We start from the raw sequence: 25,378 nt of genomic DNA on the forward strand, positions 1-25,378 counted from the left end.
CTCTGACTGAGACTAAAGGTAAAGGTACATTATGCAGCGTTTTGCTATGCTAATCCAGGTAATTTGCTTCATGCTGAGCACACTTCCCCAGTGTCTTGATTAACGATTCATTTTCCTATATTAGTAACCTGATCAAGATATGACGCATTGCATCTCATATATTTGTTCTTAGAAAGAATGTTTTTCTTGAAATCATTCATTTGCTCATTCAGTTGACGACAAATCTGCCCATTCGGGAAACCATTCAGCAAAGCCCATATAAGCTTCTTTAAAGCAGATTGGAATGAGTGACTGGTCAAGTCCTCCAACCATCTTTAGCCTGTTTTTTGGGGATAACAGTCAGATACACATGGCCTAGATATAAACCAAAACATGGTCAAACCAAAACAGAACTAGGGTCCATATATATATATACACTTCAGCATTCAAACAGCAGCACTTAAAAATTATGATCTCCAAAAATTCTGTGTTGATAATACAGTGAACAAACAATACCTGGAAGACATACTACATCTTCTGAAGTGTGCAACCAGCTCTGGAACCATCTTATTTGAAAAGTTGGAAAAATGTGGAAGACCAAGTCAAAACTAAAACCTCTGCATGTGTCTCTTGCTCACCAAGGTTACAATTAGCCTATTTGATCAAAAATACAATAAAAACAGTAACTTCGTGAAATATTATTACGGTTTCAAATAAAGTTTTTCTATTTCCAAACATTTCAAATGTAATTTATTCCTGTGGTGGTAAAGCTGAATTTTAAGCTGCCATTACTCCAGTCTTTAGTGTCTAATATAATGATTTGATGCTTAAATAACATTTCTTATCATCAATGTTAAAAACAGTTGTGCTGATTAATATTTCAATCTTTACTACTAACGTCTTAACTATCACTTTCGATCAATTTAATTCATCCATGATGACTAAACATGTCTTTCCAAAAAATAAAAAAGCACATACCTAGGAATGCACCTGCATACTAAAGTTCGTACTTAATCAATAGTTAAGATCAATTTCAGAACATATTCTGAAATGTAGTACAGGAATTCGGACGTAGCCTAGAGCTATGTGCTCATTCATGCAAGAGTCTTTATGAATAACACTCGAGGGGGATGCCGGAGGTCTTATCAAGGGCAGAGTGACGGATGATGATAGCAGCAGCCCCTTATTACATCAACTGACACTATAAAGACATAAAGCGCATTGAGCTATTATATGGAATAACTAACGCAATAGTTCTGATCATTCCATCCTACGCTAGCTGCACGCAAGGAACAAGAAGAGAGAGAAAGCTAATTTTCCCAACAAATCTTTAAGGCAGAATTTTTATATTCTCCATGAAGCTTGATGATCTCTTGCTCACCATGCTAGAATACTGATCCGTCTAAGTGGAATCATGCTGTTTGATTCGTTCATTTGTATGCCTGTCAAAGGGAACGCTGGAAATATCTAATTTTCCTTTGAGCCAATACCTCATCCGTCAATGGGAACAAAAGGTCAGACACATTACAGTGGTCTGATTGAGTGTGTTCAAACCCAACCGCTGCTTGTGTGAGATGAACAATAACATCCCTCAAAAAGTAAATATAATTCATTTCAGGGTCTAAATGGAAGCATTTCGCCACAGGGGGAAGAACAGAGCACTGGAAAATTAAACGTTCTATGAAACACTCTAAAATACTTACAATTAGGCATATTTCAATATTCATCTAAAAATGCTCAATAACATCCACTAAAAACAACGTAACAAGCTACAGTAGTTTTATCTCACTGCAAGCTAATAACAACATTAGCCGATTACACCGAAGCTACTTAAAAAGCCAATCTACCTAAAGACCCATGAAAAGGAAATACACCAAATATTGAAAAAGATTCATATATGAAGGTTTCATTTTTTTGACACTGAAAAAAATTAAATAATCTTAACTAGGATTAAAATTCTGGAAAGTTTATTTGATACTATAAAACTCCAGTGCAGTTTATCTTACAACAAGCTAATAATAATATTAGCTAACTACACTGAAACAGTTTAAATTGATAATCTTCCTTTAGACCCGTGAAATGGAAATGCACCCTACGCATGTTATTGAGAAAGATTCATCTCTGCACGTATCATTTTTTGACAATGAAACAAAAACTACCTTGTAAAAAAGTAGTTTGTTACTGGAAAGCTACACTACTTTGAAAGCAGCTTCTCGACTGTCAGACTACTAAGAAATGCAGTTAGGAGAGTTTTGTCTTTTGTTAGTTGTGCTAGGATTGCTTTTGAACAAAACAGAAAATGTAGGGAATGAAATGCTCTATTTTCTTGTTTGACGGACAGAGCTGAATCCCTCGTGTGCTCTGACAGCACAGCGGATACCAGTGATGATGCAAGCCCAGACCTCAGGCCGAGCTACAGTGAGTCACAGAGCAGAGCAGGCTGTTCGGATCACAAAAACTTGTCTATTATTACACCACACATGTCACAACTCCCAGTGGCCCCCAAGAGCCTGACACACACACCGAAACAGCTGCAGACACTTATACATAAACACATCACCCAATGAGACAAGACAGAGATAATAAAGAGCACACTTATATGGAAACATAGGCAACTCAATAAAAGCACTTCTGTATAACACTTCTTACTGTGCACACTCTAGTTTACTATAAAAAGCTGCGACTTAAAACTACAACTGAAAAAAAATTAAAATCATAAGATAATATGAAAAACTTTCCTTTGGGACAAAAAAATATAGATTTCCTTTAAATTCTACATGCATTTTCCATGTAATAACAGTTCATGGTGACTTACCATGGCTCTTTTGCTCCAAAAGGAGCAGCTTAAAAGTAATCCATAAAACCCATGCACTATATTTTGAGTCTTCTTTAGATATATAACAGCTTTGTGCAAAGTACAGACTAAAATTCAAGCCGTTAACTGAAGAAATGCTACAACCGGAATATTAAATTAGTAAACTAAACTCTGATTCATATATGAATCAGCCTGATCCATGAACCGGATCAACTAGCTCACTGAAAAAAGAACCAGTTCAAACAAATGAATCATTCACTGATCGTTTTTTTTATAGTTCAACTAATTGACTCCAGCAGTTCTCGAATTAACACCTCACTGGAGGGGAAAATGATCAGTGAATAATGACTTTGTATTGTTGCTGTACAGCTGTGTGAATATTCTTGAACATTCCCCCTCGTGTGTCGCACAGAAAAACGAACAACATAAGAGGCGGTAAATAATGACAGAACTATTCCTTTAATACAAACACGGCTGCAATGCTCCCTAAGAGACACACAAAGAGCAAGAGGCGCATACCACAAGCAGGTGCTCGGCAGCAGAAGTGAAGGTGACCGGACGAGTGCGGGCGAGCAGGGCGGCTCTTACTGAGCTGAAAAATGAATGCAGCAAACGGGCTGCGCTTTAGGGCCACTTTCCAGCACTATAGACCAACAAGATCAATTACCGAGTGGAGATGTGTCTCTCAGCGCCACAGTGAGCAGCACCTTAATGAGAGAGGTTTCCATTACCTCCATAAATGGCCTAAGAGAGACGCACTGATGAAGCAAGAGTCGTAATAGCCTTTCTCTCTTTTCGTCCTTAATGACACTGCAAGTGGATTACGCTGCCAATCCAGCCATCCGCTGTGTTTATCATTTATGTAAATAACGTCAGCATCGCTGACATGATGTGGGAAAGTGGCTGATCGCAAGATGAGGGTGTGGCTTCCGAGGCTTTTTGTGAGGTGTGAGAATATTATCTGCTCGTTTTGACATGCCACGTTAAGCAAAATCTGTCTACGTTTCAAGCATGCAGCTGTTTTAAGTGACAGTGCATGCACATGTGTGAGGAAGAAAGCGAGTTTGTGTGTTCTCAGTTTATATTCAGGTGAGAGTAAATGCCTTCCACTTCTGCATCAGACAGGCTTTTCTAATATGCACCATCTGACTGAAGAGGGATAGAAAAAAATACATCAGCAAAAATATACACAAGTGGCAATAATCCTCTGCCCCCAACACTTGTGCTGTGCAATAAGCAAACTGAGCTTATCAGGAGCAACCACCACTCCTTTTAATAGTCACCACGATGCAGTGCTTTCAGGCAGGTTTCTGTTCCTGCTTTTTAATTTACTTATTGAAATGTACAACTTTCAACTCTATTTCCACTACTGAAGTGTAAATATAAAATGCTATTTAAAAAAAAATAATATTAATATTTATAACAAATTACGGAGTGTCTATTTACATGAAGTACACAAATTATGAACAGTATTAAAGATTTTAATGACTTTTTATTTACACGTAGTAGTAGAGATGAACCGAATATTCGGCAAATATAATTATTTGGCCAAAAATAGCAAAAAATTGATTATCTAAATTATCTAAATAAATGTATTTAATGATGTTGTGATATCACTTGTGTTTTATCAACAAATGTTTGCATGCAACATCTCTGTATGTGAGAGAGAGTAATTATTATTATTAAAGATATTATTTTTATTATAGAAATCATACTACAGTACATTATTATTGATCAGCCAGTTCTAGTCTTATTACAGGTGAGGGCAGTGCATCCAGGTTTTTGGACATTCTCATTACTTGGGCACACAAGTGCATTAATGCACTTCCTCTTGTCTGTTTTTACAGGCACCACTGAATTACTTCTGCAGCGGTTCGATTTGTGAGGCTGTTCATCAGGCAAAACACAATGTGCTCTGTGTGCAACTGCGCCAGGAGTGTCAATGACGCAGGGCTGCATTAGCAATTCAAAAGACAAAAACCTAATAAACATCCGTTGTCAGATGCAACTCCCTGACATACTGAGCAGCATGCAGACTGCAGGCTCTATGATTCAACTGACCTTATGCAATCATGACCCATAGGAAACAGCCCAGATGAATAAAATCACAGCATAGAGCATAATCATATTGCATCTGCTGTAGGCTATGTCACAGGCAAAAACCTCAAACCCCATAGAGGAAGTTTACATATTAAACCATCACCTATTGAGCAGTATGGAGAGGAAAAAGCTCTGCAGTTACACTGTTGACACCATGCTAAACACAAGTGTTTGCGGGAGGAAAGGGATTATGTAAATATTAGCTGTTGACACAAGAGTGCAACTATATTTCAGCAAACTGACAAGCTGAGCTGATGAGGAACAAGCGATAACAAAATCAGCCATGGACGCCAATGTCAACTGATGTAAATTGTCCCTCTCCTCCTCCTACTGCCAAAAGCTACAGTTCAACCCATGAACAGCAGGCCCATCATAATCTATAAGACTATATTAATCAAACAATGTGCATACACAATGTCACAACACAAACTTTTTGTACATTTATTTTTATTCTAAAATTATATATACCTGGCACATGTATACATTTTTTGCTATATACTGTATGTATAAATGCATATTTTTTGTACATCTTTACAGACACTTTAAAAAGGAACAGTTGACCCAAAATGAAAATTCTGTCATTAATTACTCACCCTCATGTCATTCCAAACCTGCAAGACATTCGCTCATCTTCGGAACACAAATTAAGATATTTTTGATGAAATCTGAGTGCTTTCTGACCCTGCATAGACAGCAAGGGAACTACCACGTCCTAGCCCAAAAAGTCAATGAGAACATGATTAAAATAGCCCATGTGACATCAGTGGATCAACCTTATGAACTTTATGAAGTAGGGGTGTAACGGTACGTGTATTCGTACCGGACCGTTTCGGTACAGGGCTTTCGGTACGGTGCACGTGTGTACCGAATGACCGAATGCAATATTTTGTATGCGGAACATAGGTACATTTTAGTGTTTCCAAACGAACATATTGAGTGGCGGAAGTCTCTGCGTTCAGCGCAAATCCCACCCTGCAGCTGATTCTAAGGCCGGTGACACACTGGCTGCGTGGCGCGAGCGTGGCGTTTCTGCTGCATGTCAGTTGCTTGACAGCTGTGTCTTTACACACCAGAATCGTGCCTGACGCGGCGCTGGCGTGCTGCTGCTACTGTAGGTGACATAGAGGGAGACCGCTGACAGACCAGGATCTTGTCTTCACGACAACAATATCTATACTTCATGTTGAGCATAAATATAAAGCCTACGGAAAAAAGACACCATCAACAGTATTGATGGTGTTAGACAGGTACAATATGCCAGTGTGTCACAAGCCTAATGTTTTCAAAAGGCATCACGCGAGTGTGAATATCACTACAACTAGGAAAAAAACAATTGTAATTCAAACGCAGCTCCCATCGGCATTTAAACAGACCTTTGCTCTTAATTCCGATCGGTCCAACGCAATAACGAAATCTGAGCAGGTCTAAAAACTGAAACTGTTGATGCTGCATTTGACACTTTGGAAAAGTTATATATATATATATATTTTTTTTTTTTTTAAATATGAGCAGGCCTACAGGCTGGGATTGGTAATGCTGCACTGTAATCATAGTTATTTATTTAAATTTTTCATTATATTTTATTATATGATATTGGTTTGAGACAGAGTATTTTATTGAGAACTTGAGAACTTTGCAGCAGTGTTATATTTCTTATTCTTTTTTTATTTTATACATAAATATTTATATATTATATATTTTATTAAAAAGTATTTAAAAAAAGTGTAAACAAATTGTTAAAAAAAAGTTTATAGTAATAAAACAACCTGCAGTTTAATGTTTGCATTTCTTTCCCTTACTGTACCGAAAATGAACCGAACCGTGACTTTAAAACCGAGGTACGTACCGAACCGTGATTTTTGTGTACCGTTACACCCCTATTATGAAGCTACAAAAATACTTTTTATGCTCACGTATTTCATCAAAAATATTGTAATTTTTGTCTTACGGGTTTGGAATGACATGTAGTATGGAAAAACAATTTTTATAATAATAATAATAATAATTTGAGCCACATTTTGGCAAGTACAATGTTCTTACTGGATGAACTATGCCTTTAAAAGCAGCACAAAATGATTCTAATGGGACGTTCAATCATGCAGAGTAATGTTTAATCAGGGCTACAATGTGGACAAGGGAGGATGCTTCTACTGCTTACCATTCCTTCTCTTAAAGCCAACATGGATGTCCCTAAGGCATTGGAAATCAATGTCCGTGCCACAGTCACTCCGGCTCTACCTGACAGACACGCATGGCACTGCGCATCCAGACAACTTTGACGTTAAATTCAAGCTTGTTAGTATACATCAGCCAGCCACTGCACTAACCGCTGCTCAATATCAAGGGCGCAAGACTCACCATTTCATGCTAAAGGCCAAACAGAGGCAGAACCAAGTGTGCTCTTCAACGGAATGTTCTAGACTCTGCCCCAAGGCCACTCAGGACATTATCATGAGAACTCACAGGAAAGGCCATTGTGTTTACAAGAGGCAATTTCCTCCTTCAAATCCTTTTGCATTTCCCTGTTAATGCAAATGGACCGGACGCTGCGCGCCTCCACGAATGGATGAGAGCAAAGTCGACTCCGACTTTTAACACCAGGGATCCGTGCAGTGCAAAAAGCACTTACGTGATAGTAAAGCATGATTTATCTATGAAAATTTAAAAGCCCTCTTGGTCTTGCAGAAGATCCTGGTAGCTCCTCATAGATACGAGAGCAAACAAATGGACAACATCAGCAAGCGCCGCAACCAGCTCCTCAACCTCTGGTGAGGTAAAGGTCAAACCATCACTGTATCGCCTGAGGAAAATTAAGGCATGTTAAACACAGGCTGATAGTTGCCCAACAGTAAATCGTGTAAGACAGGAGTACTTAGTCACGTCAGGAGCATGTTTGAAAAGAGTCAATCATGGCATTTGCTGTCAAATATTTTTCTGTAATGACCACTACACTGTATAATTGACTGTTGCCCCTGCCAAAAGGTTTGGTATGAGGCTGTACTAGTTTGCTTGACTCTTTGGCCTCACATAATAAACAAATTTTATCTTAAATCCATGGTCATAATCACGAACCCAACCCTTTTAGTCATACATGACCATCAGCTTCACCCTGTCACAATAAAACTGACGGATTGTGCATAATCCCTATTCAACGCTGGAAAAATCTGGTACAGAAACAATTTTCACTCAGAAATGAGTGAATTTCAAAAACAAAGAAATTGAAAGAAACAGTGACATTGTGAAATAAAAAATAGTAACTGAAATAGTATTTTCTTGTTAAATGTACTCAAATAATCTTATTTTCAACTTCGAAAAATTCTATTTTACAGTGTTTATTACTTGGCTTTCAGACGTCAAATGGTTGACTTTAACCAATGACAGAGATCCTGTGTCAATGTTCCCTACAGACATTTCTTTCTAAGAGCTGCCTAATTATTAATCAACACTTTACTCTTGTAACATGAAACACTAGTAACGAGAAAAGTAAGACAAGTGCTATAATTCCCAGCATGGGCAAAATTAACCAATTTAAATGAAGAGAATCACGACCAACCACTAATGTATTTGACCAATATAAATCAAATTGAGAATTCAAACCGGTGACTGATATTTAATGTGCCACCAAAATACAGAAAGTGCTTTGAATTATTGATAAGCAGGGAGCAGGATGATTTTAAACAGCTCTACTCCTGCTATCAATCATTCATGTGCTTCCCAGAGAAAACACTTCACTCCCTCAAGTGTCAGATCTCACTTGAAGGTGGAGGACCTATGCTCCAATATCTCACTTCAATTGAAGAAGGATTAAAATAAACCAGACAATTAGAATGTATCATCCCTAAACAAATTGTATTGCAATTGATAGAACAGATCCCTAGGTCAAGGATTCTAGCAAATGCATTGGGTGTGGATTAATAAACAACTTCATCTCTTTGACAATAGGCGATGTACAGCTGCACTGGGAAACATTTGCCAGTATGTCTAATTGCAACCTGACTAAATAACAATTAGAGCCAGGCAAATATTTTCTATTAGGTCATGCCTACGGTGAGCATAATCAAACTTGCACCCACTCAGGCTAATGGAATACAGACTATCTCTGCGCAAAGTCCTTTGGTGCCAATCGCCCAATTAGTGTCTGTATGCAAGTGCTTTTGGCCCTGGTATCACAACATCAGAGGCTGGCAACCCTTTCGCGATGGAGTCTACCTGCCAACATCAGAGCTGGTTATTGTCTTCAGGAATCCCTGAAACCTCCTACAAACATCTGGGGATTCATCAATCAGCAAAAATTATCTGAAGGAAAGGCATTGATGATGTCATAATTTGTCATGGGGATTCTGAGGACTACAATTTTAGTCACAATAGTTAAAATTTTAGCAAAAGCTTAGTTATTTTTGCTAGAACGGTACTCAGATAAAGTACCACCAACAGCCAGAAGCACTTTAACGGTTGCAGAAATAGGGTACAGTATTATAGAAGTAGCAGCAGTATATAACTGTTCAATTATTTAGGTTTATTAAAACACACACACACACACATTCATTCATTCATTCAGCAAGGATGCATTAAATTGACCAAAAGGTGACAGGAAAACACTATTAGAGTTACTTTCTTTTGAAATTTTTATTGAAGTAATCTTTAAAAATAAATTATCTAAAAAAGGTTTGCCACAAAAATATTAAACAATTGTTTTAAACTGCAATAGTAAGAAATATTTACTAAGAACCAAACAATATTAGAATGATTTCAGAATGATCATGTGACACTGATGACTGGAGTAATGATGCTGAAAATTCAGCAGTCCCATTAAAGGTGTAAATTAAATTTTAATCAAGTAGTAAAACAGTTATTTTTAAGTTGCAAAATTTACTTTTTTCAATTTAATGTTTTTCTACTGTATTTTTGATCAAAAGCAGCCTTGGTGAGCATAAGACTTTCAATGCATAATACTAGGCTTAGTTTAAACCATCCGATGTTTTCTCTTTTAGTGGAAAAAGTTATGTTTTCAGGGTGGAACACATCAATGATTTGGGGAATCCCTTGTGAGGTCGAGGCTTTCCTTAGACGTCAACAGTAATCCTGGGTTCCAAAGCTGTGACTAATCTCCAGTACTTTCCCTGCCCTTTCCTCCTCTCCATCCATCGATTTCGTCTACAGTGTGCAATGACATTTCAGCTGAATTCTGTTATTGCTTCTGATTGGTCTCTATAACAACCAAAAGACCTTTGATTGAGGATAACAGCTAAAAGCACTCTTTTTTTGTGCAGCGTCAGTGTCAGTTTTGAGATCATATCATACTGTACTTTACACAGAATACAGAAGAGACTTCTAGTGGGGCTAAAGACAGAAACTAACTTAGAAATCATATCAGACAGGAAATATGATAAAATTATTGACAAGTGCACACCACCCGCCTGCTATTCATGGCAGAATGACTTCAAACTATATTGGTCAACAAGTAGAACTTTTTAATGCGAACCAACCACTTTCACAAAGCCACATCACAGTCGGTCTTAAAAAAGGTAAATATTTAGTCGGCGTTGTATCACTCCAATTGTGGTGACAATTTATAATCTGATTCATTATAAGCAAATAATATGTTATTATTGAGTAAATGACTGGAAACTTATATTTACCTTAGCAATAAAGTCACAATAATTTATTACACACCCTCTAGACTTAACAGGCCTGGGCATCGTGTATATAAACAGTAATAGAGCACACTTAATTATCCTTGGAGATGTTTTTGACAGAAATGCCTGTGCCAGTAATCTGTCTTGGCTCTCATCCAGCCAATCTTATTTATTTGATTTGAGTCCCAGTCAACGTAGAGTACAAGGAGCACAAGCACAAGTCACTCAGTAACACCACACAAAAACACAAGTAATCGTTCACAGCTTCATACATTTGACCTTGTTTGTCATTAGCAATCACTAATTTAAATGAAGCGTTATAAACAGGCAAAACTTGAAGCTTAAATTGTTGTTATCATATGCAAACAAATAATACCATATACAAGTCACAACATACCACCGTTTGACCATGATTAATGACCAGAAATATTTGAATGCAAATCTTTTTTTGTAAAATGCATGCAACAATTTAAAATGCAAAGATCAAGTAGACATGAACCACATATTTCCTAACTCAAATCCGGGAATAATGTCCTACACAACTTCATTGTATAAACAAAATAAATGATGAACCTTTGTATGCTTCAGTAAATCAAGTCAATAAATTGTATATTTTATTTAAATGTTTATAATTTAAAGATATACATATATTTAAAGGAAACGTGCTGATATCGCATTTGGTCTCGTTCTGTATCGCATATCTTGTCAGTGTCTGCGCTTGTTTGGCCATTTGTTGTGGAGAAAATAAGGAAAGTGTGTCCAACTGAATTAAGTATTTTGGTAGACGGGTATAAAAAAGCTTAGTTTATCATGCTAGCCATCACGTGAAGGTCTCCTCCTGTGAAGACCGAAGAGTGTAAAGACCATCACCTTTACTGTGCGACTCCACTGGGCAGGGATGCTGCTAAAGGATAAGTATCGCTTTTTATTTCTCTTCTTTCCTACTACTTGTTTCGCGTTTTGATTCAATTTTTATAACCATTTCTTACTATGTGTACGTAGGTTGTTGTTTTTTTGCATGTGTGTTTGGCAGTGTTATTTTTAGGATAACTGATAAACTACTGTTGTTTGATTTGTATTTTTTACTTATTTGAATTTTATTTAAATTATGTCTGAATTTATTATGTCTGTATAGGTATTTTATTAAGTTTTATTTAATTTGATTTATTTTAATACTTCAACAAACTAAATGGAAATGAGATTATCGTTGTTGATTTTTTGTTTTGTTTTTAGTGTTTGGCTTAGTGTTATGTTAGAATCATTATTATACTCTTATACCTTATCTTCTTTAATATTTTTAATTGTTTTTTGCTTTATTTTTTGTTTTTCATTTAAATGTTAATTTTTGAAATTTTGTTGTATACATTTGTCATTTTTATCTAATTTCTTTATTTTTTAAATCTGTAGAGGTAGTATTTATAAAAAATACTTTTAATAATACAACTGATTGCTTCTGTTGTCCTCATTTGTAAGTCACTTTGGATAAAAGCATCTGATAAATTGACTAAAATAAATAAATATAATTTTATTTATTTTTGCGTTAGCAAATTAGCAACAAGATTGTTAATAGTCCACCATGTGTTAACCGCTACATAATACAACAGACACGCGTTTGAAGTCTTTAGTAATGAGCTTATGCAAACATGCAATATTGATCTTTCTGCTCTTCTATTCTGAAAGCCTTCTATAATAATTTCATAATCCATTGGGACGTGGGCATCTTGCCAAACATGTGTCATGACTTAATTAGCTATCAGAGACAGAAAAGACTGCACCTGTGACTGACAGGCCCGAATGCAATCTGTCTGCACTGTCTTTCACTGAACAATACTTTGTGGGGAAACTGAATAAACAAAATGTCAGATTCACTTCAGAGATAATTCACAGAAGCCTTAGCGAATGATCAAATCCACGCTCCTTTGAGAGCTGCATCTTTCCAGGAGGCAGTTTTAGGGCGTCTATTACTGTAATGGGATATAATCATTAATCTTCTCCTCAATTGTCACGACCAATTTGTTAAACTGATAAACCATTGAAACAACCACGATCCAGATTGATTCTACAGCTATTCAAATACACTGAAATCTAGTTCACAAAGATAATATCCAAGTGTTTAACTAAAACTCCAAAAGCAGTGGAGATGCAATTGTTTTGCCAAGGACACATTCATCACCATGCACACAAAGTCTTCCACACTTGTGACAGCCTACTGACTTCCTCCAACATCAATATTTTCCAGAAGAGTTTTCAGCTTGAGTTGTTACTCTGTCAGACAGGCAACTGTGAGAAATTCCAGCAGTTTCTCCTCCCTCGTACTACAAAAGTGGAATTGCCCATCAGAGCACAGGCTTCCAGGAACCTCAAACCCTCCCGGAGTACAAACATATTAAAGTACATATAACCAACTTTCTCTGGTAAAGTCAACTTGGGATGAAAATTGTGTTCACCCTTTTAAAACAGTTAAGAGAAAATGCAGAAGTAGTGATGCACACACACACACACACACACACACACATATATATCCAATACCATATCTAATATAAATTAGACTTAAAAAAAATTCAACACTATATCCTAATTAATTGATTAATAAATAAAATTACGTATTATTATCCCGATTATTGCCTGATACAGTAAAATTACCTCTTACAGTTCTAATCAAAATTAGCAATAACCTGCAACATTTCTGAAACAACTTTCCTTTTAGGCTCTAGTTTAAGAATCCGTCTTACTTTTCAATCCCTTTTGTAATGACATCTTTTCACAAGCCAATCAACTGCGATAAATATAGTCCTGCCCTGTTTTTTTCTCATTGAATGTCCTGTTTCACTCTGAAATACATCACATTATTGAAAAAAAATAAGGTTGTAAACAGAATTTCACATTAACTTCAGGCAGGATGCTCTTTTGATGTCAGTAGCTGTACCCTAAAGTTGACATTACCTGCTTGAGGCCTTCAGTGTATCAATATAGAACTAACACTTAAAGCCACGTTCATTATACCCCTACCTTTAACTACAAGAAACATATCATTTCAGCTGACGATTCTATCTTTATGGAAATGATAACAGACGTCTTTTTCAAGAGCATGACTTTCTTTCTGCCTCTGTGAACAAGTAACAGAATAAAGAAGATCTGAAGTTCTCTGATCCCGTCTAGCGTGTTACTGACAGTACATCAGCTCAGAGTGACAAATGCCTGCCGCCACGCATGATGCCAGCCACGAGTGGCAGAGGAGCACGGACATGTTTATCAGACAACAAGCCAAGCTGATCTTCAGGACATGATGTACTTTGTCATGTTTCTGTCAGCTGAAACCAGTTCTGCTAGTATGCGACATCCATATCTAGTGATTTTCATCCCGTTTTTTCCCTAATTTCCAGTTGGCAAGTTATAAAATAAAAATCTGCAATTTAATAATTTGTATTTTAACCAACTCATGAGACATTATCTATGTAAAAACATGCACTCATTTGCATAAATCTCCAGAATGGAAACATGAACACTGGACGATGCCAGATTCTAAATTCCTTAAAGTTAAGTTTTCAAAGGGAATTTTGATGTCTTTTATAACTCCTTACATCAAAAAATCCTGTCAACACCCAGAAAAATACATGTTTTACCAGATTTTTAGGAATATTATATAAATCAGGTGAATGGCATATGTAACACTCTGTAAAAAGCTGATTTCTGGCTCAGTATACTAGAAAAAGAAAAAAAAACTCACTTTGAGAAAAAGGCCTTTGAAGATATTGTAATTGAAATCTACAAATGCATGAGGTCTAATAAAACAATTAAATGTGCATTTTGGATGTTTTCTTTCCACTAATCTGAAAGAAGACATGTTATAGAAACAAAATGGCACAAACTCTCAAATTTGACTATAGCGACAAAAAAGCCAACTTTTCTTTTTTTAAAAAACAATTCTTACAGAGGCACACAATAACTGCATGAAGATGTGCGTGAGGCAAACCAACAAACATCTTACATTTGCTAAGGAGAACAACTACCCGCTCCCTTAATTCAATAAAAAGGCTTTTAGCCATCATAATGATTTACAAAGTGACGAGTCAAACAGATTTACAGCGACAGCCTGAAAGGAACCCAGCACAAATACAATTACTATTCACGTGACTGCCACCACCAACCCCCTCTGCTCACAGGAGGCCAAGAACGGGAAACACGCTAGTACGAGCGCTCTCAATTCACCCCTTTAAAAGAAGCCACCACCAAACAGGGTGGAGAAAAAGGCTGCCATTGTGGAAGTCACTTAAAGTGACAGACACTTGGAACGGTGGTCTGCAACAAGCCAGCCGCAATCATTATTCAATATCAGATGAGCTGACGAACCATAGCCAGAGGGCAGTGACGTGTGGTAATTCTTTAGACACCAGCTGCAGCTAACAACGCAGGGCACACCACCTCATTATTGGGGTCAATCCTAGACAAAACACTGTTGTTCTTCTGTCTAAATAAACCATTTTTATTTTAATATAGAGACAAAAAGCACAATTGACCTTGATGGCATGACACTAAAATTGTAATTGGGACTCCACTGCTCTTTATGAAAACACGCTGAAATCTCCCAGAACATTTTTGGCCATTTAATTCCAGCAGATTCTCAGAACACATAGAGAAATAAAAAATATTTATATTCATTCAAATATTATTATAGAAAGACAATTTCTGAACACAGTAATGTGCTAAACAAAATGTTTTTTAGGATCAATTCCACACTGTGAAAAGAAAAGTAGACAGTTGGCAAACAATATTAAATAATTTATTAAAAAAATATTTTAACATTTTGCAATTAAAAGTCTGGAATAATTCATTTTTTCATGTTTTCGAAAAGCGACATTTATTTGACCAAAAACTCAGTTAAAACCGTAATATTGTGAGATTTTACAATTTAAAAGGACCATTTGACATTTTAATACATTTAAAATTTGTATTTATTCATTTGAGGGTAAACTTTTCTCCAGGCTTCAACGTCACATGACTCTTCAGAAATCAGTGTAATTTACTGATTTATTGAAGAGTATTTCATTTTTTTCTGTAAAGAATGAAGAGTGCAAAATGGGCCAACATGTTAAATAAATAAGCTTGTACATTTCATCTCTTTGTTAGTACAACTTGCCATCTAATTAATGATACTGCGGCACATAAGCAGTGGCCCCTGTGCACGTTCAACTGCCTTTACACTTCCCACCTGCCCACTAGCAAACAAGCTGCTTCGTCTTCTGCGGTTGTTGATGGTTGTGGCGTGACGCAGATTTGAGGTTTGCGCTCTCTTCCTTGAAAACAGATCTACATAAATGTTTGTGTGGGTGTTGGCAACTATCTGGGTGGGAATTCTCTTGCAGAGGAACCCCTCAGGGCACTCCAGATTGAGTTTCCTCTGTTCCTGTGTCCCAGAGTCAAAAGAATTCCAGAGAAAATTAGACATACAGCCATGTGCATGAAGCCAGCTTTAGAGCGCTAGGACAGGGTAATCACAGCAAGCCAACCTCAATAACGCTCAGTGAGATATCGATTAGACGCTCGAGATGTCCTGAAAAAGGTGCTTTGCTTTCCTATATCTGTGATGGCGACAGGAAAAAAAGATCTGCATGTTATTCCCGACCTGCTGTTTCTCGTCTGAGGGCCATCGTGAAAATCTGAGCTGGCATGTGCCATCCGTCCCTGGTGACTACTTACTGCATAAGCAGGGTCAGGAGCTCTCAGAGCCATCCTCTGAGGACACGCACCCAACGTTCAACGCACCACCGGCTCAATCTAGCTAATAAAACAACAATTCACTCTCATGCTCAACATCTCACCCAGGGCCACAGCATCATACAAAAGTATGGGGGAATGTAACGGACGCCGTGCCGTCTTTAAAGCATGCCAGATTAATATGCCAGCAGTGGGTTAATGTGCAATTAAAACATCTCATGTGAACACTGTTTGCTTATGCATCAGCAACAAGCTCACTACAGAAAGATCAGATTAACGATCTCAGCAGCCACTAATGAAACATTGAACATGTTTATGAAAACTACTCACTTAGAAGCTTCAAAAGCTAGCAAGCTACTTTGCTGCCTACACAGAAAGCTGCTTTCTAAGGGAACATTCGAACCATGACGGAACTTTATAAGTGACCGATTTGTAGTGAAGTTATCGATAACTAAAACTACAAAAAATTGGTTTGAGTATTTGAAATAAATCTGAAATAAAAATATATACTAAATATTAGATGAGGAACCTAAATTGAAAATTACAGTTAAATTCACAACTAACTTTAGTGTTAAGAATAATAAAATTACTCCTTCAGAAATAAAAATTATATTTAAAAATAAATGATGATAACAAAATTACTAAAACTTTTCATTTTAATTACATTTAAAATAAAAAAACTAGAAAATAAAAATAATTTCAAATATTAATAAACAATAAATAATACTAAAATATTAGCATTATTGAAACATAGGCAATGACTAGAATCACAATTTCAATACAGTTAGCGTGTTGCTAAGCTAATACTACCTAAAATTGGTATAAGAAGGAAAATTGTCATGCTCTCACTCTCATCGTCATTCCAAACCTGCAGAACACAAAAAGAAGATATTTTAAGAATGTTTTAGCTGCTTTTGTCCATACAAAACAACATTAACTTTCATTGTATGGACAATATCATTTGCGTTCCATTTGGAATGACCTGAGGATGCATAAATGATGACAACTTTAATTTTTTTATGGGCACTATCCCATCAAGGTTACAGATACTCTCCAAAGTCACCTAACTAAATTCTGGAATGGAACATAACAGAGCCTTTGTCCATTAGATGGCAAAATACATTTGTTTCTTTCTAGCTTTTGTTTTTAAAGAAACCATATTTTATGACACTGAAATGGGACTGCTTTTAAATCATAACACCCAAAAGGCTTATGCTGTTTGTCAACAGTTAATTAAAAAGCACTGAGAGACAATGACAAATACTGTTTGAAGATGATCCCTGGCAAGCCCCACACAGTGTATCATTGCTGTCTCTGGAATACACGATTAGTTTAATCTCATTACAGCAATGATAAATGATCAGTGCAACAATGGCTTCTGTTTTCTCAGAAGATGCGTGCAAGAATGAGGTATGAAAAATCAGGGTTTAGTTTGCGATATCACTTACTCTTATCGCTCCTCTGTTAGCTGACAACTTTATTGTGGTGGTACTCAGACAACACAAAACTTACAGTTTCAATTTGTTACAGCATAAATAAACCTCGGACTACTTCAAGTGAAAAAAATAACCACCTAATTGCTTTGGATTTCAAAGAAACTAGTCACCGTTAAATCAATTCTCCTTTCCCCCCATGACAAGAATCAACACACCTGCCATTTTACAATACTTGCACTCTGGGGTTTGTAATATGGTTCTGAACAGCCCAGGTAGAGAAATTAAAAGACATGAGCTCATAAGAGTGTAAAGTAGTCTGGTAAAGATCTGCAGGGGAGAACGAGAAGGAAGGGCACATAGTGGCCACCAAGAGTGTGGATTATGAAACAGTCATTAAGAGGCAGGGCACACAGCACTTACCTGGGAAGTGGTGCTTGCCATTGCATGCCAATTTGAGCCTGGACATACACACATACACAGCTCTGGATTTATCATGCTCTATCTGGCGCCGAGTCTGCACTAGCACTCCATGAACGTCTCTCTGTTGCCTACAGCTGTCACCTCATGAGCTCTGCACGGAGGCTGTGATGCATGAAGTGTATTTGTGGAGCAAGAGGTGTGCTCTCAGATGGAATACATTTTCATTGTGAGATCTGCCTTGAACGGTTAATAAGTGCTAAAGAAAGCTCTGGGCCGTGCGGTTTTGTGATTTTGACACAGCAGAATCCAGATAATAACAGGTTTCAAACAAAAACATGGAAAAGCAGAATGATATGCATATGATGAGACAAAAAACAAATACCGAAAATTGCTTAATGTAGAGAAAATTAGCTGTTTTAACCGCATACTATGCAAGATTAATATGATATTACACCATACCAGTGTTTCCTGCACAATTATTTAACAGTAGCGCTCTGCTGCTGCTGAATCTACACTGTCTAAAAAAGTCATTTTACCAGAGTTATGAACTTGCAATCTGAAAATAATGAATGAGAGGGTTGGGTATCACAAAATAAAACAAACATAGTGTCTTTTGAGTATTATTTCTTATCACGTACAGCACAGCCATCATAATCTGATTCTCACATCGATCAAAAAGACTCAAAATCAGTTTGAATCAGACTCATGAATCAGTCACTGAATCTGTTAAGATTTTAAAGTCCTGTCTGTGTGTTGAGTATACTTAACCTTATACAAAGCTAATTATGAAATTTGACTGAATCAGTATAATAACTGACTGGCTGATCATAAAACATTTGTGTAACTGCTTATAGGAATGGACTTTTCATTGCATACCTCCAGACAAAAAAAAAATGAATAAATATATGAAATTGTCAAAAATAACAAATCAGAGGTCAAAAATTTAAACTCAAGACTTTGAGACAAGACTTTTTATATAGTGTCAAGATAAAAATAAAAACTTAGCCTATTACTTTAATTCTATACAAAAAGAAACTTCTCACCTATTCTCCACCACATTAACAGGTAAAAGTGACATATCCAAACATGGTAAATAAATGAAGCACTGAAATATGCTTAAAAACAGTACTTCATTTGTTGCTGGAGGAAAGAGAAGTGAAATAGACCCTGTCTATAGAAACCATTTAGTCTCTTACTGAAAACTACATTTACAAATTATAGTAACAACCCTGAAACATCATTAAATGAATGATTCGGACATAATCTACAGTACATCCTCATCAAAAAAAAAAAAAAGAAAAATCAGTACAAGCATTTAAAAGAGAGTGAATGTAATAGGAGAACAATGAAATGCATTTATACTGTTTAATATAAATTCACCTTTTTCCTGCGACACTAAGGGATTTGGTGGATCTAGTATGAATTTCATTCACCACCGTCCATTTGTCATGTTCTCCTGACAGCTCATTGTTGCCTTTCATTTAGTCTCACCTTGTGCAAATGTCTAAGCCAAGGTTATATTCACGTGTCACTAGGCGAAGCCAAACGCAAATCCTCCCTCCCGCAAAAGGCGAATTTGGATGAGAAATAATATTTATTTTTCCTATGAAAACCTGATGAATTTACTTTGTCAGAAAACATGTATGAATCCCTCGGGCTGTGTTGAACGTATTTGCAAGTCCCTCTCAGAAAGACAGTGATCACTTGCCGGGACGGAGGGAAATCTCCCGCTCGCAGACACAGACAGCTCAGACACGGTGACAAGGTCCAAGGTTTCCACATGATGGAATACATGGCAGTATTTCAATGAACGCAGATGCATTGCAAAGCCTGAATAAATGCATACAGATAAACTGCAAAAAAAAAGCACAAACGCAGAATTTCTACATGTCAAAAAAATGTATTAAATAGCTTTCACACAACAAGTTACTTCTGTCTAATATTTCAATGACTTGAAACCAAGCCCTGATTTTGCGTCTATAGAATCAGTTTACTTAACTATGCACATATTTGTTTCTCAAAGAGAGATGGATCTCTTTAAGAGAGTAGCAAGACTTAACAGTCTAGCATGGAGAACATGGCTCACTGAATGTACACTAATTTGCCTCAGTCAAAAGAAAACAGGTTGAGGACAATATGTTTGTTTTGCTTAAGCTGGATTTGCACGGCACACAGCGGCAGCCAGACTTCAAAGTGCTGCAAGCTTTTATTGGCACTAAAAAATGAAAGTAATAGCTTGTGATCATGCAAAATTGTCAGTGTGTTGGAGACATTTTGTGCTTTAGTGCCAAATATCCAGGCCTCGCATTGGAGAAAAAAAAAAAGAGTGGCTGGGTGTCATTTTTGATTCAAAGTACTTGCTCTCGCCGACAGAAATGGGATACAGCCATTGTGACATCTTCTGCGTTCATTTTTCAAAGAGCGTCAAATCAAACATGCATGAGCCCGTGACAGTGTGGGCCTGAAAGTCCCTATCTGAGGGGTAAAGCACTTAGAATGGCACCAGCTAGCTAATGCTTTTCACATCACATCCCAGTGCATCCTTGGTCACATTGTCAGCTCGAGAGTCGGAGGCAGCCTTCAACAAGCTTTCATCTTATGCAGCCTGGAAGCAGATTCGGTCCCACGCCACGCTCTTTGCAGATGCATGTAATTAAAATCAAAAGTCCCTCTCCCTCTGGTTCGCCGAGGTCACGAACCACAAGATGAAACGGAGCAATGTACCCGTAAGTCTGCATGGAAATCACAAGTCATTCACTCCTATTGTCTGAATAATCTGTGGTTCGGAGGCTATACTTCATGTTAGCACATTAACCCCGATCACCACAGAAACGAAAGTGCACACACAAGTCAAGCAGGCGGTTATGCAGACGTAATGTGAACCATTAAAAAAGGCCATCAGTGTATTAACCATAATAAATGATCCACGGTGCAGCATGTGGACTCAAACAAAGCCTGACTCGGGTTCAAGAGTGGGTGTGTGTGGGTGGTGACTAGACGACTGTTCGCTTCATGATGAATGAACGTGGACCAACTTTTCCACCACAATAGTGTGCTAACAGTTAAATGTAAACCTGTCAAAACTGCTAGCTGGTAAAAAACCTATTGTGCCTTATTCTGTCTTTAAGAATGCAGTATGTACATGCAGTACCAAAGTCATTTTAACCTAATTTTGCACTTAAGCCTGCAATAATACACAATGACTCTTATTAGGTGTCACTTTTCAAGTTTCTAAACCTAAATAAACTTTTGTTTTGTGATAAATTTGAAGTAGAACTAGAAGTGGGTGAAACAAATATATTATAGTACATTGAAACATACAAAGTTCTAAAAATGCCATGCATTTTTGTTTGTTTGTTTGTTTTGTTTGAAAGATTTTCTTCACTCATGCAAATGTTTTGCTCCACAGCACATCTGATTATTCAATGCTGGTGCTAAATAAAAAAATAAAGTTCACAATACTTTGTGTATCACAACTCATAAGAGAACCCTTTACATATGGTATTGTGACCCAAGTATCATGATAATGTTCTATAGCGGGATCACTCACGATTCCCAGCCTTAAATCGCCCAGTGAATTAGAAGAGCTTTTGTCACACATGCCAAGAATTTGAATGTGAAAAGAAATCATCAAGACTACGCTCCTAAACTGGACAACCTTGAACACATTTGTTAGGCTAGACACAATAGAGACACAAATGTGCATTAATAAGCAGCTATGTGAGCAATTATGACTAGTAAACCTGTTACTGAATAATTTGTGTGTAAAATCTGATCAATTTTGACAATGTTAATTCATTCAAATGACAAAACTGACAATTCTCTCTATTTTGGCATGTGCAACTTTTCAACGATCTTATGGAAGTTTAATCCAACATCAAGCTCAATTAAGTCCTGCGCAATACCTCTTTAGTCCCATTGACAGAATGACTTGAGCGCTGTCTGTGCCTTTACATGACTACGGCTAAAGCCTCTGCCCTTGGTAATGATGATCCTCAACCTGGGGCCCCCGTCTGAAGAAGGGAGGAAAATAAACGCCTCTCCTCTCCAAGACACATTCTCCATTCCTGACTCATACAAGTTGAGCCATTCATAGAAGAGGACATCACACTGATGGGTAAATCTGTGGTGTTTTAAAATACACCCCCAGCAGACTCACCAAATGAGATGCCAGTCTTATTCGTGGGTTAATTTTTAAACATTTGCCAACAATAATTGGCCTTAACAACATACCTCCTCCAATAATGTTAACATGAACCAACACCACAATTCAAAACGAGTGAGTCGAGAGCTCAGTACTTTCACCTTTGCTCCAAGAGCAATCCACCCTGAAGTAAGGGGGAAGTTTTTAACATTATCAGTACTCACACAGCCATGTAAACATTGACTGTGATTGTACTGTACTAGAGAGGTGACCAAGCAATTGTCATCAACAGCTCTGGCTGAAGAATCATGCTGAAAACATTAAGTTTCTGTTTTCAACAAGCATCATGTCAACCAAAGAGAAAATCTACTGTTAGAACTTAGTTTGGAGACAACAAAGCCTATGTTCATGAAAACAATGACAATTTACTGTAAGCTTAAATTGTTGCTAGGAAGAACTTTGGCTACCTTTATAGGCTTTTTGTAGTTTATAGGCTTTTTATTGGCAATAGAGTTACCTACAATAATTCAATATCAATCATTTCAAAATCAAAAGCAATAAGATGACAATGTATAAAGTATAGGCCAGGCTTCATTCAACATCGTGTAGGAAAATATGATCTTATTATCCAAGGCTGAAAGTTGTAGAATTACTAACTGTAAGAATCTCATGAATAAACGGTTCACTTACTAATACAAAAATAAATAAATAATACATGCATTAACAAAAAATAAATAAAACTACTGTGCTTTGTTGGGTAGTTTACTTCTTAATGTAATTACAAATTTTATGACTAAATCAGAATCTGTTCACTTCTGAATTTCGATAAAAAATACAAACAAAAGCAACAAGAAACTTACTTCTTTAACATCAGCTTTATCAGTTTATTTCGGTCTCGCTGAATATTGAATCGTAAATAAGTGTATCAAGTGCAAATTAAGTTTCCTTAGATTAAACAGTAAAATAAACTAGTAAACTTGTATGTGAACATTTATAATTTGAAAGCAATAAATACATTACACAATAACATGTATCCGCTTGAATTTATTTTTGCATGTATGATGCTTGTTTTACAGCTACAGGGGTACAATCAGTAAATTACACATTTATGAAACATTAATTTATTACCGTTTCCTGGTATCTAACGTAACCCATATGTAATCATGTAATCCACAAGTCAACTGTCATTTCATTAAATAGCCTATATGTAAAAAATGCAATGGTTTCTAATTACAAACACTTGATTTTTCTAATCTTATTACGAAATCCAGACCACATAGTTAGTTGGTAGCCAACACCGCGTGTGTCCTCAAAGTCTGCTACAATGTTACATTCAAGCATTCACGGATTCCACGATTCGAACGAGATTAAAATGTATAAGCGGTTACAATGTATAATCGCGCTTCCGAACGCGGTTGTCCTGTTTCTAGAGCACAGCACGAAACATCACATTTCAGCACATGGTTGAAAGCCTTGTTTCCTATCACTTATCAAGCAGCCACTATATAATTTTCACCTAATCAAAATGACCCGGCGAATTTAAATTGCATTCGTGCAACCAAGCCAACCAAACATGCCCATCTAAGCGTGCCAACCAACCGTCCACCGAATGACAGTGCCCTCTTCATCTGAACAATGCAATACACCAGAACGATACGCTGAACGGTATGTAAACGGTGGGCTTCTCCGATTCAGCCAAATTCCGCGTTCCTCTGAACGCCACTGTCCAGGAAAATTTGCTCAGTAGTGCTTTGCTTCGCAAACACAAAGCCGCATCGCCAACGTTTCAGTTAGTGCAATTGTTTCCTGCGCAGGAATACATGTGTACACATTTTAGCGACACTTTAAGTGACTCTATTGTTAGCTGAGGTTGGAGCTAGCGCGGAGGCTACGGATTCATTTCAATGCAATGTATAAAAAGCTTCCCAGCGAGCGAGGTGTGAAAATGATAGGAAAACACAGACACAACTTACTTTCAAGTCCAATCACAGCACGGCGCCGAAAATCTCCTGGATTTGAAGTTGCGATCTGATTTCGCCCCACACACTTCACAAACAGTGAGAGAAAAGCGCACGGCGTTTCGTTAGTGTGACTGTCTGAATCAACTAACGTAGTGCACGGCAAGTTGAAGTGTCAGATTACACGGGCTATTCTATTACCACAGAGCCATGCTTGCTGGTTGCTGACAAAATGTGTCCCAGAGTCGCGTAAAACGCTCGCGCCTTTGGAAAACACCAGGCGGCGCGCGCAGATGAACGGACTGGATTTGCACGCGAGCGCCAGTTGTTTGCTGTTCGAATACTACAACATGTCGTTTGGCTTTATTTCGTTGTCATTAAACCACGGTGACCACAATGCCTTTCTTTCCAGGCAGGTTACTGAAGAACACTTAGTAGTATGACTAAAGATATAACATGTATCAAATATGTAAAGTGCAATTATTGTTATAATGTACACTTTGCACTTACTAATCTTTAACCATCTTAAGTAAATAAGGACTGCAGCAAAATGTGATCATTATTTTCAAGCTCTAATTATGAGTAAACATCATATAAACAATTAATTAAGCATTACGTTTATATTGATGCATTTAGCAGATACTTGCATATCGAATTTTATATTTGATCCTTTTATACTTTTTCCGTTCTGCACTTCTAAAAAAAAAAAAAATATATATATATATATATATATATATATATATATATATATATATATATATATATATATATATATATATATATATATAATAAGCATATATTATTATAATACGCACATAGGCTAATAATAATGATAATAATAGTCATAATAATAATACGTTATACAAATCCATATTTTTTTTGTATTTCACTTATAAATCTAAACGGTTCGAAGTTATCTGATAGAAATCTCCTTCCAAACACAAGCAAACGAGCCCCCATGTGAGTCCTCCTACTTCCAGTGAATAAAAGGAACAGCTCGTTCCGTATTTTGCGTTTCGCCGATGGAAAGCTTTGAATAACAAAGACATGTTTGAGAGCAGCAGCGCCAGGCTTGGCTGAGTGGTGACGTCAAGGAACAATGACTCTTCCAACAGTGCTGAGACACAGCGCGCATCTACTGCCTCCTCTGCTCTCCTCTGCTCTCCTCTGCTCTC

The 25,378-nt window shown here is 37.0% G+C and overlaps 1 protein-coding gene across 5 annotated transcripts in view; it reads right to left on the reverse strand.

Moving 5' to 3' along the window:
• The window catches only part of LOC132156990 (zinc finger MIZ domain-containing protein 1-like), a 129,334-nt gene extending 104,885 nt beyond the window's left edge, over positions 1-24,449 (reverse strand). For 3 of the 5 annotated variants that reach the window (XM_059566092.1, XM_059566088.1, XM_059566089.1), the window contains exon 1: positions 24,219-24,448. The gene's annotated coding sequence lies outside the window, so the exon portion shown is untranslated. Of the gene's footprint in view, positions 1-24,218 lie in introns of all 5 variants that reach the window. The other 2 variants (XM_059566090.1, XM_059566091.1) reach the window with 2 other exon arrangements.
• Between the last annotated feature and the right edge of the window lie 929 nt (positions 24,450-25,378).

The sequence above is a fragment of the Carassius carassius genome, chromosome 14 (assembly GCF_963082965.1).
Source record: "Carassius carassius chromosome 14, fCarCar2.1, whole genome shotgun sequence".
NCBI classification, from domain to species: domain Eukaryota; kingdom Metazoa; phylum Chordata; class Actinopteri; order Cypriniformes; family Cyprinidae; genus Carassius; species Carassius carassius.